The sequence below is a fragment of the Nerophis lumbriciformis genome, linkage group LG10 (genome assembly GCF_033978685.3).
Source record: "Nerophis lumbriciformis linkage group LG10, RoL_Nlum_v2.1, whole genome shotgun sequence".
Taxonomy (NCBI): domain Eukaryota; kingdom Metazoa; phylum Chordata; class Actinopteri; order Syngnathiformes; family Syngnathidae; genus Nerophis; species Nerophis lumbriciformis.
In genome coordinates this window covers 2,947,951-2,962,912 of record NC_084557.2, presented here as the reverse complement: position 1 = coordinate 2,962,912, position 14,962 = coordinate 2,947,951, and the positions used below count along the sequence as shown (strand labels likewise).

Sequence of the window (14,962 nt, the reverse complement as noted above, 5' to 3'; positions counted from 1 at the left end):
GCGCCTATTGTGCGGAATAATTCTGGCTGTGCTTACCGACCTGGAAGCTATTTTATTTGGTACACGGTGTAATGATAAGTGTGACCAGTAGATGGCAGTCACACATAAGAGATACGTGTAGACTGCAATATGACTTAAAGGGGAACATTATCAGCAGACCTATGTAAGCGTCAATATATACTTCGATGTTGCAGAAAAAAGACCATATGTTTTTTTAACCGATTTCGGAACTCTAAATGGGTGAATTTTGGCGAATTAAACGCCTTTCTATTATTCGCTCTCGGAGCAATGACGTCACATCGGGAAGCAATCCGCCATTTTCTCAAACACCGAGTCAAATCAGCTCTGTTATTTTCCGTTTTTTTCGACTGTTTTCCGTACCTTGGAGACATCATGCCTCGTCGGTGTGTTGTCGGAGGGTGTAACAACACCAACAGGGACGGATTCAAGTTGCACCAGTGGCCCAAAGATGCGAAAGTGGCAAGAAATTTGTTCCGCACACTTTACCGACGAAAGCTATGCTACGACAGAGATGGCAAGAATGTGTGGATATCCTGCGACACTCAAAGCAGATGCATTTCCAACCATAAAGTCAAAGAAATCTGCCGCCAGACCCCCATTGAATCTGCCGGAGTGTGTGAGCAATTCAGGGACAAAGGACCTCGCTAGCACGGCAAGCAATGGCGGCAGTTTGTTCCCTTGATGTTGCAGAAAAAAGACCATATATTTTTTTAACCGATTTCCGAACTCTACATGGGTGAATTTTGGCGAATTATACACCTTTCTAATATTCGCCCTATTTATTCTTCTGGCAAACGTGAACATGAGAAATAATGTTGTTATTAACAAAACACTGTGGTGGATGATGTTACATTGTGGTGAAAGGAGCATTATTTAGGGTTGGGCCCTCAGTATAGTGACTCTTTCAAAGGGATACTTCCACCATTGTTGTCCTTTGCAACCTTAGCCAAGATACCTCAAAAGGCCCTTTTTTTTGCACGTCTATTCTTTGCAAGTGGCTTGCGGTCGGACCAGGGCGGACCCGGCAATAAATGAGCCCTACTTTGGGGGCCGGGGGATGGGGTTGCACGGGACATCTGTCGGGCGGAGGTGAGCGCTTTCACTGCGTGCGCCTCACTGTACGCAAAATATGTCTTTTTATTCCTTCAGCACCACTCCAAGTCTTTATTGAGCCCCCCCCTCAAGGCTTCCATTTGCCGTCAGAAGTTTTGCTTTCATGCTTCTGCAAAAATTGGAGTAGTCACTGTCCAAAAAGCAAAGCAAATGCCACCCAGTAAAGTGTGTGTTCATGCGATAGCAGGAAATGTTTAACCTCCATTGTGGAGAGACAAAAGCTTGTTTTAATCCCGCTGTGCGAGGGATGCGTGGAGGGGGGGCGTGGGGGGTGTGTGTCAAAAAAGGGGGCGGGGGCAGTTTTGAGAGGGAGTCCACTCCTCTGCCTGCCTCCCCGCCACTCAGTCATCATCGCCCACGCCAGCCAGGACCACGGCAGGATTATGTCACACGGCTGGGAGGATTTATTTTCATCGAGCCAAATAAAAGGTATTTATTTACTTCTCTCCTTTAAGCAAAGTCACTTGGACGTGAAGAAGTGGACACGTTTGCCGTAACTTTGGTTACGCCTGTGCTGCGTTCACTGGCCTCTTTCATTGCCAGGAATTTGCGGCGTTTTTTTTCCCTACTTTTGGCCACATCTTTATTGAACATTGACAGTTGTTATGAGCCCTGGTGGCTCCATGGAGCTTTTTCAAAAATGTATGGAAATGGAAAAAAAATGTTTTTAAAAAAAAATATGGTTTCATATCTTCCCCTCCCGTAGTTCACTCACACCAACATGGGACATTTATTTGGTCATTTTTAGTAATCTGTGAGTCTTACAGCGACTCACCATTCTCTCACAGCTGGTTACATCAAGAAATTATCGAGTTCGAGCCTGTTATCGAATCCTCTTATCGAACCGATTCCTTATCGATTCTCTTATCGAGTCCAGATAGGTTGTTGTATATGGAAAAAAAACACACAATAAAAAGCTCACTTTTATTATATAAGAAAAAAATAAATGAATAAATATTGACTGTTACCCCCCTAAAAAAATAAAATAAAATAAATAAATATTGACTGTTGTTACCCAAAGTATATTAAGTGGGATTTTTTCAGAAAAACAAAAACAACCTGTCTGTGTGATCACCAGGCCCGGCCCTAACCAATCTGGCGCCCTAGGCAAGATTTTAGGTGGCGCCCCCCCACATCGGCAGTGAAGTGTATATACTCACAAGAAACCGAATAGCTTTGTCTTTGACCTTTTTTTTTTTACTTACAACTATACCTAATATATAAAGGGGTGGAAAAGTGACTATTACCTGCAGGGCAAACATTAGCTAACCAGAAGGCAATAACAATGTAAACAAAAAGCACCTGCTTAAAAGATCTAATACAAATGTCCCTGAGGAATGTAAGGTGGGAGTACTGTAATTACCTAACGTTACATTATTATTTTCCATAACAATTTAGCCCCCTCCACAATATTAACCCGACGTTAAAACACAATTAGCTATTTATTGATTAGCAATTGCCGAATCATGTAACATTAGCTTAATGCTAAAAAGCCAGGTTACTATCACATTCTGTAACAGACAAATAATTTCATGTAGGCTAGCGTTACCTACCTGCTACCTCTGTCTTTTCTCGTTTCTACTCCTCTAAAAAAATAAAATAAAATAAACAAATATTGACTGTTGTTACCCAAAGTATATTAAGTGGGATTTTTTCAGAAAAACAAAAACAACCTGTCTCTGTGATCACTGTATAAATAATAATATAGTGTTAAACTGAAAATAATACAGCTCTCCAAAAAGTGCACTTCTGCTGCTATTGGAACATAACTGTTTGTTATGATGCTTTGACATTTTTGCACTTTGTTTCTTTATTGCAAGAAAATTCTATGAAATGAAAGTGGTTACAATGCTTAAAAAATGAAAAGTTAAAGCTAAAAAAAAGAAATACACTTTATTGAGTTAACATTATTTCTTTATAGGGGGAAAGATGTGATGTTATGAGCTAGGGCAGGGGTCGGCAACCCGCGGCTCTAGAGCCGCATGCTGCTGTTGACGGTCCCTGACACAAGGCTGAAGCTTAGAGGTGACAGAGCTTTCGCCGTTGCTGCTCCCAAGCTCTGGAACGACCTACCCCTGAGTGTTAGACAAGCCTCCTCTCTTCCTGTTTTTAAATCTCTCTTAAAAACATACTTTTATTCCATGGCTTTTAACACTGAGTGATATCCATCCTGCAATGGCGCCCCATAATACACCTGCTGTGATCCTGTTTTTATGTTTTTATGTTTTTATTAATTCTATTTTAATTATTTATTTTTTTATCGTGTTCTGTTTGTGTTGTGTTGTGTTTGCTCGGTACTCGTTTTATCTTTTAACCTGTTCATTGTATAGCACTTTGGCTACCCCTGTGGTAAATTTTAAATGTGCTTTATAAATAAAGTTGATTTGATTTGATTTGATTTAGCGCCGCCCTAGTGGCTCTCTGGAGCTTTTTCAAAAATGTATGAAAAATGGAAAAAGTTGAGGGGGAAAAAAATGTATTTTTTGTTTTAATATGGTTTCTGTAGGAGGACAAACATTACACAAACCTCCCTAATTGTTATAAAGCACACTGTTTATATTAAACATGCTTCACTGATTCGAGTATTTGGCGAGCGCCGTTTTGTCCTGCTATTTTTGGAAGTCCTTGAACTCACCTTAGTTTGTTTACATGTATATCTTTCTGCGACTTTCTAGGACGTGTTTTATGCCACTCCTTTTTCTGTCTCATGTTGTCCACCAAACTTTTAACGTTGTGCATGAATCCACAAAGGTGAGTTTTGTTGATGTTATTGACTTGTGTGGAGTGCTAATCAGACATATTTGGTCACTGCATGACTGCGAGCTAATCGATGCTAACATGCTATTTAGGCTAGCTATATGTACATATTGCATCATTATGCCTCATTTGTAGCTATATTTGAGGTCATTTAGTTTCCTTTAAGTCATATTAATTCAATTTATATCTCATGACACACTATCTGTATGTAATATGGCTTTTAATTTTTTGCGGCTCCAGACAGATTTGTTTTTGTATTTTTGGTCCAATATGGCTCTTTCAACATTTTGGGTTGCTGACCCCTGAGCTAGGGAATGTAACAACTACACTACCCAGCATGCAACGGGAGTGACGAGCATGCGCGGTAGCCCCGAAAAGTGTTGTTGCATGTCGCCACGCCGGCAGCTAAGAATGAGGTTATGAGCACACTGTGAAAGTAAACGTCAAGAACTCAGCCAACGTCTGCATTATTTATAATTAGACAGACAACACATATACAGTGTGATTTTGTTTTGTTTACAAGGAAAGAAAATCAAAAGTTAAAAAAGGGAGATATATGTTGTATATATATGTATGTGCTGCGGTTGCTTTAAGAACGTTGCGACAGCTGCCGTAAAGGAGGTGCGTTGCTAGCCTGGTTGCTATGTTTCCGGTTGGTCGTAAAAGTGTTGGTCATGTGTTTGTACCCTGCTCAAATCTCTCAGTAAAGTTATTCATTGGATTATACCTTTTGTTTTGAACTTTATTACACCTTGGAGCGCTTTTTCCGGTCCATTGTTTTTCCTGCTTTCGCTATCTGCGCCTAATGACTGAGCTACGTGACGTCATTTCTTGTGATGTCACACGGGGCATTTCTGGTCGGGACGGGATTCGTTCCCAGGGATTCGAATAAAGAACCAACTCTTTTTCTTTACTATAGTGGTCTCGATAACGGGTACCGGTTCTCAAAAAGGAATTCGAGTCCGAGGACTCGGTTCTTTTCTTATCGAACAACCGGGAAAATCGGTTTTGAGTATCATCCCTAGTCGTATGTTAGTGTTCTCCTGTGTTAGTTCCTGTCCTGCGCTCTTGTTTTGGTGGCACTTCCTGTTGTGTTGTTTTTTTTCTTTGTAACCTAGTCACATTTTTCTCTGAGCACCTGCTTCCTGTAAGCAATTAAGCCTATTTAAGATGAGTCTTTGTTTTGAATCAATAGTCATTCTTGTGGACCTAGTTTTTGCTGTGTTCCAGCATTCCCTTTTGTTGTTTTGCAGCCTGTCAGTTTTAGTTTTGTTTTTACATAGCCCTCCCTTCCTATGCTCTGGTGCCCTTCTAAGCGGCACTCATCTTTAGTTTGTCTGTCATAACATGAAACACAAACCCCGTTTCCATATGAGTTGGGAAATTGTGTTAGATATAAATACGGAATACAATGATTTGCAAATCATTTTCAACCCATATTCATTTGAATATGCTACAAAGACAACATATTTGATGTTCAAACTGATAAACATTTTTTTTTTTTTGCAAATAATCATTAACTTTAGAATTTGATGCCAGCAACACGTGACAAAGAAGTTGGGAAAGGTGGCAATAAATACTGATAAAGTTGAGGAATGCTCATCAAACACTTATTTGGAACATCCCACAGGTGTGCAGGCTAATTGGGAACAGGTGGGTGCCATGATTGGGTATAAAAACAGCTTCCCAAAAAAATGCTCAGTCTTTCACAAGAAAGGACGGGGCGAGGTACACCCCTTTGTCCACAACTGCGTGAGCAAATAGTCAAACAGTTTAAGAACAACGTTTCTCAAAGTGCAATTGCAAGAAATTTAGGGATTTCAACATCTACGCTCCATAATATCATCAAAAGGTTCAGAGAATCTGGAGAACTCACTCCACGTAAGCGGCATGGCCGGAAACCAACATTGAATGCCCGTGACCTTCGATCCATCAGACGGCACTGTATCAAAAACCGACATCAATCTCTAAAGGATATCACCACATGGGCTCAGGAACACTTCAGAAAACCACTGCCACTAAATACAGTTGGTCGCTACATCTGTAAGTGCAAGTTAAAGCTTTACTATGCAAAGCGAAAGCCATTTATCAACAACACCCAGAAACGCCGCCGGCTTCTCTGGGCCCGAGATCATCTAAGATGGACTCATGCAAAGTGGAAAAGTGTTCTGTGGTCTGACGAGTCCACATTTCAAATTGTTTTTGGAAATATTCGACATTGTGTCATCCGGACCAAAGGGGAAGCGAACCATCCAGACTGTTATCGACGCAAAGTTCAAAAGCCAGCATGTGTGATGGTATGGGGGTGCATTAGTGCCCAAGGCATGGGTAACTTACACATCTGTGAAGGCACCATTAATGCTGAAAGGTACATACAGGTTTTGGAACAACATATGCTGCCATCTAAGTGCCGTCTTTTTCATGGACGCCCCTGCTTATTTCAGCAATACTTTGCCAAGCCACATTCAGCACGTGTTACAACAGCGTGGCTTCGTCAAAAAAGAGTGCGGGTACTTTCCTGGCCCGCCTGCAGTCCAGACCTGTCTCCCATCGAAAATTTGTGGCGCATTATGAAGCGTAAAATACGACAGCGGAGACCCCCCGGACTGTTGAACGACTGAAGCTCTACATAAAACAAGAATGGGAAAGAATTCCACTTTCAAAGCTTCAACAATTAGTTTCCTCAGTTCCCAATCGTTTATTGAGTGTTGTTAAAAGAAAAGGTGATGTAACACAGTGGTGAACATGCCCTTTCCCAACTACTTTGGCACGTGTTGCAGCCATGAAATTCTAAGTTAATGATTATTTGCAAAAAATAAATAAAGGTTATGAGTTTGAACATCAAAAATGTTGTCTTTGTAGTGCATTTAATTGAATATGGGTTGAAAAGGATTTGCAAATCATTGTATTCCGTTTATATTTACATCTAACACAATTTCCCAACTCAAATGGAAACGGGGTTTGTAGTATTTACCTGCACGTCGGTTTTCTAAGCATCCCGGGAACACACCTGTATCGCCGTCATGCAATCCCAGCGTCACAGATTCAATTCGATCCGGATTCTATGGGTGGCAACACCATAGAAACTCAACACAAACCTTCCTAATTGTTAGAAAACCCTCTGTTTAATATGTTTGTGCTTCACTGATGAGGATACTTGCCAGCCCTCCCGGATTTTCCGGGAGACTCCCGAAATTCAGCGCCTCTCCCGAAAACCTCCCGGGACAAATTTTCTCCCGAAAATCTCCCGAAATTCAGGCGGAGCTGGAGGCCACGCCCCCTCCAGCTCCATGCGGACCTGAGTCCGCTTTCCCACAATATAAAGAACGTCTACAGTAAAGCAGTCCGTCTGCTGTAAACAGCAATGTTGTGACACTTTTAAACAGGACAATACTGCCATCTAGTGCATTTGATGAAAGCACCTTTGTGCGTGCCACACAGCAATGCATCATCAGAGAGGGTGTTCAGCATGGTTGGAAAAATAGTGACAGAGAATAGAACAAGGATGGACAATTCAACCCTTAACTCAACAATGAGTAGATGAGTGTTATGTGTGTGTATATGTGTAAATAAGTGAACACTGAAATTCAAGTATTTCTTTAATTTATATATATATATATATATATATATATATATATATATATATATATATATATATATATATATATATATATATATATATATACAGGTAAAAGCCAGTAAATTAGAATATTTTGAAAAACTTGATTTATTTCAGTAATTGCATTCAAAAGGTGTAACTTGTACATTATATTTATTCATTGCACACAGACTGATGCATTCAAATGTTTATTTCATTTAATTTTGATGATTTGAAGTGGCAACAAATGAAAATCCAAAATTCCGTGTGTCACAAAATTAGAATATCACTTAAGGCTAATACAAAAAAGGGATTTTTTTAGAAATGTTGGCCAACTGAAAAGTATGAAAATGAAAAATATGAGCATGTACAATACTCAATACTTGGTTGGAGCTCCTTTTGCCTCAATTACTGCGTTAATGCGGCGTGGCATGGAGTCGATGAGTTTCTGGCACTGCTCAGGTGTTATGAGAGCCCAGGTTGCTCTGATAGTGGCCTTCAACTCTTCTGCGTTTTTGGGTCTGGCATTCTGCATCTTCCTTTTCACAATACCCCACAGATTTTCTATGGGGCTAAGGTCAGGGGAGTTGGTGGGCCAATTTAGAACAGAAATACCATGGTCCGTAAACCAGGCACGGGTAGATTTTGCGCTGTGTGCAAGCGCCAAGTTGGAACTTGAAATCTCCATCTCCATAGAGCAGGTCAGCAGCAGGAAGCATGAAGTGCTCTAAAACTTGCTGGTAGACGGCTGCGTTGACCCTGGATCTCAGGAAACAGAGTGGACCGACACCAGCAGATGACATGGCACCCCAAACCATCACTGATGGTGGAAACTTTACACTAGACTTCAGGCAACGTGGATCCTGTGCCTCTCCTGTCTTCCTCCAGACTCTGGGACCTCGATTTCCAAAGGAAATGCAAAATTTGCATGGTTGGGTGATGGTTTGGAGTGCCATGTCATCTGCTGGTGTCGGTCCACATATATATATATATATATATATATATATATATATATATATATTAGAGATGCGCGGTTTGCGGGCACAACCGCGGAGTCCGCGGATTATCCGCGGATCGGGCGGATGAAATAAATTTTTTTTTTATTTTATCCGCGGGTCGGGTCGGGCGGTTAAAATAAAAAAAAATTAGATTTTAAATAGATTCAGGCGGGTGGCAGTTAAACCAATTGGGAAATATATATACATAGTTAAATGTTGTTACCCACATACGAAAAACGAGCAGGCACCTGCTGCATATGCCACAACAGAAGAAAAAAAAGAAAAAGAGATGGACACTTTTACGGAGCGGAGAAGGGACGCCTCGCCGGGGTCCGGGACCGAGGCCCCTTCCCCCGAGAGGGCCCCACCGGGAGCCGTAGCTGAGGCGATCCGCGAGAAGGGCCCGATGCACGTCCAGGGTCACCACCGCGCCCACCGCACCGACACCCCGCCTCGTCCGCCTTCGCCGCGGCCGGCGTCACGCGCAGCAGGTAAGCAGCTTACCTGCCCGCCACCCCCGTGGCCGGGGGCTCGTAACATGGGTCACTCCGCGCGCTCCGCCCGCGCAGCTTACCTGCTTGCCACCCCTGTTGCCGGGGGCGCGTAACAGGGGTCACTCCGCGCGCAGTGCGCTCACGAAAGGGGTGGGGCTCACCCTGGTTGATATAGACAGCAGGACGGTGGCCATGGAAGTCGGAACCCGCTAAGGAGTGCGTAACAACCCACCTGTCGAATCAACTAGCCCTGAAAATGGATGGCGCTGGAGCGTCGGGCCCATACCCGGCCGTCGCCGGCAGCGAGACGCGCTTGGAGGTGCGCTCAGCGCGGCTCCCATATGATTGCGCACTGGTGTGCGTCTGGGTCGTGACAGCGTGGCACGCGAATGTCTGTGCTGCATTGGATCAGTCTCCTTTCTTTAACAGGCAAAAGCTTTATAACCTCACTAATGCCTTGCATCGTCTATATTAGATATATAACAACAGGCGGGTGCGGGCGGGTGCGGTTCTGATCAAATGTTAGATCGGGTGGATGGCGGATGGTTGACGACTTTCTGATGCGGTTGCGGATGAAATAATTGCCTATCCGCGCATCTCTAATATATATATATATATATATATATATATATATATATATATATATATATATATATATATATGAAATACTTGACTTGGTGAATTCTAGCTGTAAATATACTCCTCCCCTCTTAACCACGCCCCCCGCACCCACCCCCCACTCCCCACCTCCCGAAATTGGAGGTCTCAAGGTTGGCAAGTATGCTGATGAGAGTATTTGGCGAGCGCCATCTTGTCCTACTAATTCCATTGGCCCTTGAACTCACCGTTGTGTGGACTGCGACTCAACAATTTGTTTACATGTATAACCTTCTCCGACGTTGCCACAGAAAGCTGCATTTCAGTTAGTTGTTTTGTGTGGTCATGACTCGTACTTGTGTTCTATTCAAAATAAAGGAATAGGTCTGTTGACTTCACGTCGCTAACTGTCATGCAAATATGGAAAAAAAGGTGTAAACAAACTACTCCTTTGATGGTGGATGGCATGAGGAGCCGCATTGTTGTGTAGTTTGTGTCTACACTACGTTGTTGTGTAGTTTGTGTTCATTGCCGCATAAGATCAATGGAAGAAAGTAAAGAAAAGCATTTTAAGAGAGCGTGGTAATGAAAGGCGACATTGACAAAAGCGGGGCAGGCTATACGCTGGATTCATGGCCAGCCTGACTACTGTACAAAGAGAGACAAATAATGGGCAATTTAGCGTCCTTTTATGAGAGCCAGCTCCAGACCTCGTCAAGGCTTAAACATTTGTCCCCGGGAAAATATGCACTTGCACCTTATGCAGCTCATTAAAGGCCGACTGAAATGCCATTTTCTTATTCAAACGGGGATAGCAGGTCCATTCTATGTGTCATACTTGATCATTTCGCGATATTGCCATATTTTTGCTGAAAGGATTTAGTAGAGAACATCGACGATAAAGTTTGCAACTTTTGGTCGCCGATAAAGAAGCCTTGCCTGTACCGGAAGTAGCAGACGAGTAGCGTGACTAAAACAGTAAATAAACACAAGACATATATATACTTTATTAGCCACAACACAACCAGGCTTATATTTAATATGCCACAAATTAATCCCGCATAACAAACACCTCCCCCCTCCCGTCCATATAACCCGCCAATGCAACTCAAACACCTGCACAACACACTCAATCCCACAGCCCAAAGTACCGTTCACCTCTCCAAAGTTCACACAGCACATATATTTCCCCAAAGTCCCCAAAGTTACGTACGTGACATGCACATAGCGGCACGCACGTACGGGCAAGCGATCAAATGTTTGGAAACCGCAGCTGCATGCGTACTGTTGCGTTTTGGACCAGTTGTTCCTCCCAGGGAATTCAAGTCACAAGTCGCTCCCAAGCTCTTTACGACACTTAAAGCTGAGTTGAAAAACCACCAGAGACAGAATAGGTTTTTTTGTAATATATTTGCAAAGCTTTGCAGATATACATTCACAGAGACAGCATAGAACATTCGGATCGCCCCGCTAAAATGGTCTGTCTTCCCGACCCAAAACCCTCTCCCCTCTTAAGTCGCAGGCAGTCATCTCTCTCTAGCCAAAACAAATGCTTATTATCGCTCTCTCTAACATTCCTCGCTTCAAGGTTAAGCACACAGTTTTGCAGACAACCAAAAGACCACATTTGGAAGAAAAACACTAGCTGTTTTGTAATGTGACAATGAAATCAAAAGAAGTAACATTTAAATTCGGATATATGTAAATATCTGCCTCCGACAGTACTCACGGTACCGCGTCTGCGTATACCACTCAAAGTCCTCCTGGTAAGAGTCTCTGTCATCTTTCGGGAATGTCAACAATGAAACACCGGCTGTGTTATCCGGCACACCAGTCAAGGGGTGCATTCCACGGCGGGGGTGCGTTATCCGGCACAACACCTGCCGCAATACACCGCTTCCCACCTACAGCTTTCTTCTTTGCTGTCTCCATTGTTCATTGAGCAAATTGCAAAAGATTCACCAACACAGATGTCCAGAATACTGTGGAATTTTGCGATGAAAACAGACGACTTAATAGCTGGCCACCATGCTGTCCCAAAACGTCCTCCACAATCCGTGACGTCACGCGCTGACGTCATCATACCGAGACGTTTTCAGCAGGATATTTCGCGCGAAATTTAATAATTGCACTTTAGTAAGCTAACCCGGCCGTATTGGCATGTGTTGCAATGTTAAGATTTCATCATTGATACATAATGTCAGTTTTGGTAAAAGGAAAGAACTCAGACGCAGAGTAGGGAATTTAGATAGGCTTTTATTTTGACAGCTTCCTTTCACCTGCAAAGTCAAGGATTACAATATCTATTTTAATAAAAAACTAATCAGCAAAAAGGTTCCAAAAAAAATAGGAACAACCAAAAATCACTCCGAACGGAGGAAAACACAAAAGCAAAGACGAACTATAATTGGCGCCGTATATGCTATAAAAGGTATAAACAGAAAACGCTCCAACAGGAGGAAGAAACAAATATCTATGAACATTTCTACACTAACTAATCTAATAAAGTATTAACAAAAATAGTCACTCAAAAATTTGAGGAAAGAATGAAAAATAACTGAAACTCACCACTTCGGCTGATTATACTAAATAACAAAAAAAAAATCACTCTGCTGAGGAGGAAGAAAGGAAAAACTCAAAATAGTAACGAAGGGATTCAAGATCAAGGAACTTAATCACAAGACGAGGCAAGGCAAGACAAGGCATGGACAGGAACATGGAAGCTAGAGAGCACGAATAAACGAAACAATCTGGCACAGAACAAAGGAAGGAGTGGGCTTATAAGACACATGAGGGTAATAGGGAACAGGTGGAAACAATCAGGGAATCGGGATGACGTCAGACTGATGACACAAAAGGAAGGGCAAGTGACCTGAAACGAGAGGAGAGTTACTTTTCAAACTAAAACATGCACATCACAAGACAGAAAAAACCAAGACAAGACATCCCTCACCGCGGTGTGACACATAAACTATCAGACTGCGTGGTTGGTAGTAGTGGGTGTCAGTAGGCCTTTAAAGTAAACTCATATGACGACAAGCGGATCGAAGCACATTTGTGGAAAAATAAGCAGACGATTTGGTCCAATTCTGATAAGACACCATTTTCTAATCATGTTTAACACCACACAGGTGTGTCCTCCTTACATACTTGCCAACCTTGAGACCTCCGATTTCGGGAGGTGGGGGGTGGAGGGTGGCGGGGGCGTGGTCGGGGGCGTGTTTGGGGGCGTGGTTAAGAGGGGAGGAGAGTATATTTACAGCTAGAATTCACCAAGTCAAGTATTTCACACACACACACATATATATATATATATATATATATACAGTATATATAAGAAATACTTGACTTTCAGTGAATTCTAGCTATATATATATATTTATTTTATTATATATATATATATATATATATAAAAGAAATACTTGAATTTCAGTGTTCATTTATTTACACATATAAACACACATAACACTCATCTACTCGTTGTTGAGTTAAGGGTTGAATTGTCCATCCTTGTTCTATTCTCTGTCACTATTTTTCTAACCATGCTGAACACCCTCTCTGATGATGCATTCCGCTTCGTCTCCTTGTTGTGTGCGCAGTTGTGCACTGCACTCTCTAAAAGCCGTAGATGTTAATGTCACATATGCATGTACAGTAGAGGGCAGTATTGTCCTGTTTAAGAGTGTCACAACATTGCTGTTTACGGCAGACGAACTGCTTTACGGTAGACAAAACGTGACTGCTGTTGTTATGTGTTGTTGCCGCGCTGGGAGGACGTTAATGAAACTGCCTAACAATAAACCTGGAGGGGGCGTGGCCTCCAGCTCCGCCAGAATTTCGGGAGATTTTCGGGAGAAAATTTGTCCTGGGAGGTTTTTGGGAGAGGCGCTGAATTTCGGGAGTCTCCCGAAAAATCCGGGAGGGTTGGCAAGTATGCCTCCTTGGCAGAGGTAATGAAGCTGTTGTTCCAATAATGCATCCTGCTAGGAAATGCTGCAATCACTACAAGAATCATTCGGACGCATCACAAACTGAAGTGAAGAAGAATCAATGGAGGAAAGAGAGGGTTTTTCTAATGAGCATCCGTCGGGTTTCTCCTTTGGAGTTTGTTGTTTTGATGTGCTGGAGGGTGTCCTTGTGGGAAGACGGGGGCTGCTTGGGAGGGATTTGACCCGAGGCTTTCATTTTAGCCTGATGAGAGGCAGCCGATACGAGCGATACCACAATCACCACCAGGGAGGGAACCCAACATTTGCACCAAAGCGCACCGTTGTTTTTTTTTTGGATTGATTGAGACTTTTATTAGTAGATCGCACAGTACAGTACATATTCCGTACAATTGACCACTAAATGGTAACACCCCAATAAGTTATTCAACTTGTTTAAGTCCACGTTAATCAATTCATGGTAACCTGGTCCAGGTGTAAGAAGGGATTTAGATATGTACAAAATGTGAACAGGAAGGGGAAGCAGTGCACTATCAACACCGTGTATGGTGAGGATGGTGTTCTGCTGACCTCGACTGCGGATGTTGTGGCTCGGTGGAGGGAATACTTCGAAGACCTCCTCAATCCCACCAACACGTCTTCCTATGAGGAAGCAGTGCCTGGGGAATCTGTGGTGGGCTCTTCTATTTCTGGGGCTGAGGTTGCTGAGGTAGTTAAAAAGCTCCTCGGTGGCAAGGCCCCGGGGGTGGATGAGATCCGCCCGGAGTTCCTTAAGGCTCTGGATGCTGTGGGGCTGTCTTGGTTGACAAGACTCTGCAGCATCGCGTGGACATCGGGGGCGGTACCTCTGGATTGGCAGACCGGGGTGGTGGTTCCTCTCTTTAAGAAGGGGAACCGGAGGGTGTGTTCTAACTATCGTGGGATCACACTCCTCAGCCTTCCCGGTAAGGTCTATTCAGGTGTACTGGAGAGGAGGCTACGCCGGATAGTCGAACCTCGGATTCAGGAGGAACAGTGTGGTTTTCGTCCTGGTCGTGGAACTGTGGACCAGTTCTATACTCTCGGCAGGGTCCTTGAGGGTGCATGGGAGTTTGCCCAACCAGTCTACATGTGTTTTGTGGACTTGGAGAAGGCATTCGACCGTGTCCCTCGGGAAGTCCTGTGGGGAGTGCTCAGAGAGTATGGGGTAACGGACTGTCTTATTGTGGCAGTCCGCTCCCTGTATAATCAGTGTCAGAGCTTGGTCCGCTTTGCCGGCAGTAAGTCGGACACGTTTCCAGTGAGGGTTGGACTCCGCCAAGGCTGCCCTTTGTCACCGATTCTGTTCATAACTTTTATGGACAGAATTTCTAGGCGCAGTCAAGGCGTTGAGGGGATCTGGTTTGGTGGCTGCAGGATTAGGTCTCTGCTTTTTGCAGATGATGTGGTCCTGATGGC

General features: G+C 43.3%; 1 protein-coding gene across 3 annotated transcripts in view; it reads left to right on the top strand.

Annotated features, from left to right (window-relative positions):
* Positions 1-922: 922 nt before the first annotated feature.
* Positions 923-14,962, top strand: part of LOC133612751 (neuronal cell adhesion molecule-like) — a 274,321-nt gene continuing 260,281 nt past the window's right edge. For all 3 annotated transcript variants that reach the window (XM_061970426.2, XM_061970425.2, XM_061970423.2), the window contains exon 1: positions 923-1,563. The gene's annotated coding sequence lies outside the window, so the exon portion shown is untranslated. The remainder of the gene's footprint in view (positions 1,564-14,962) is intronic.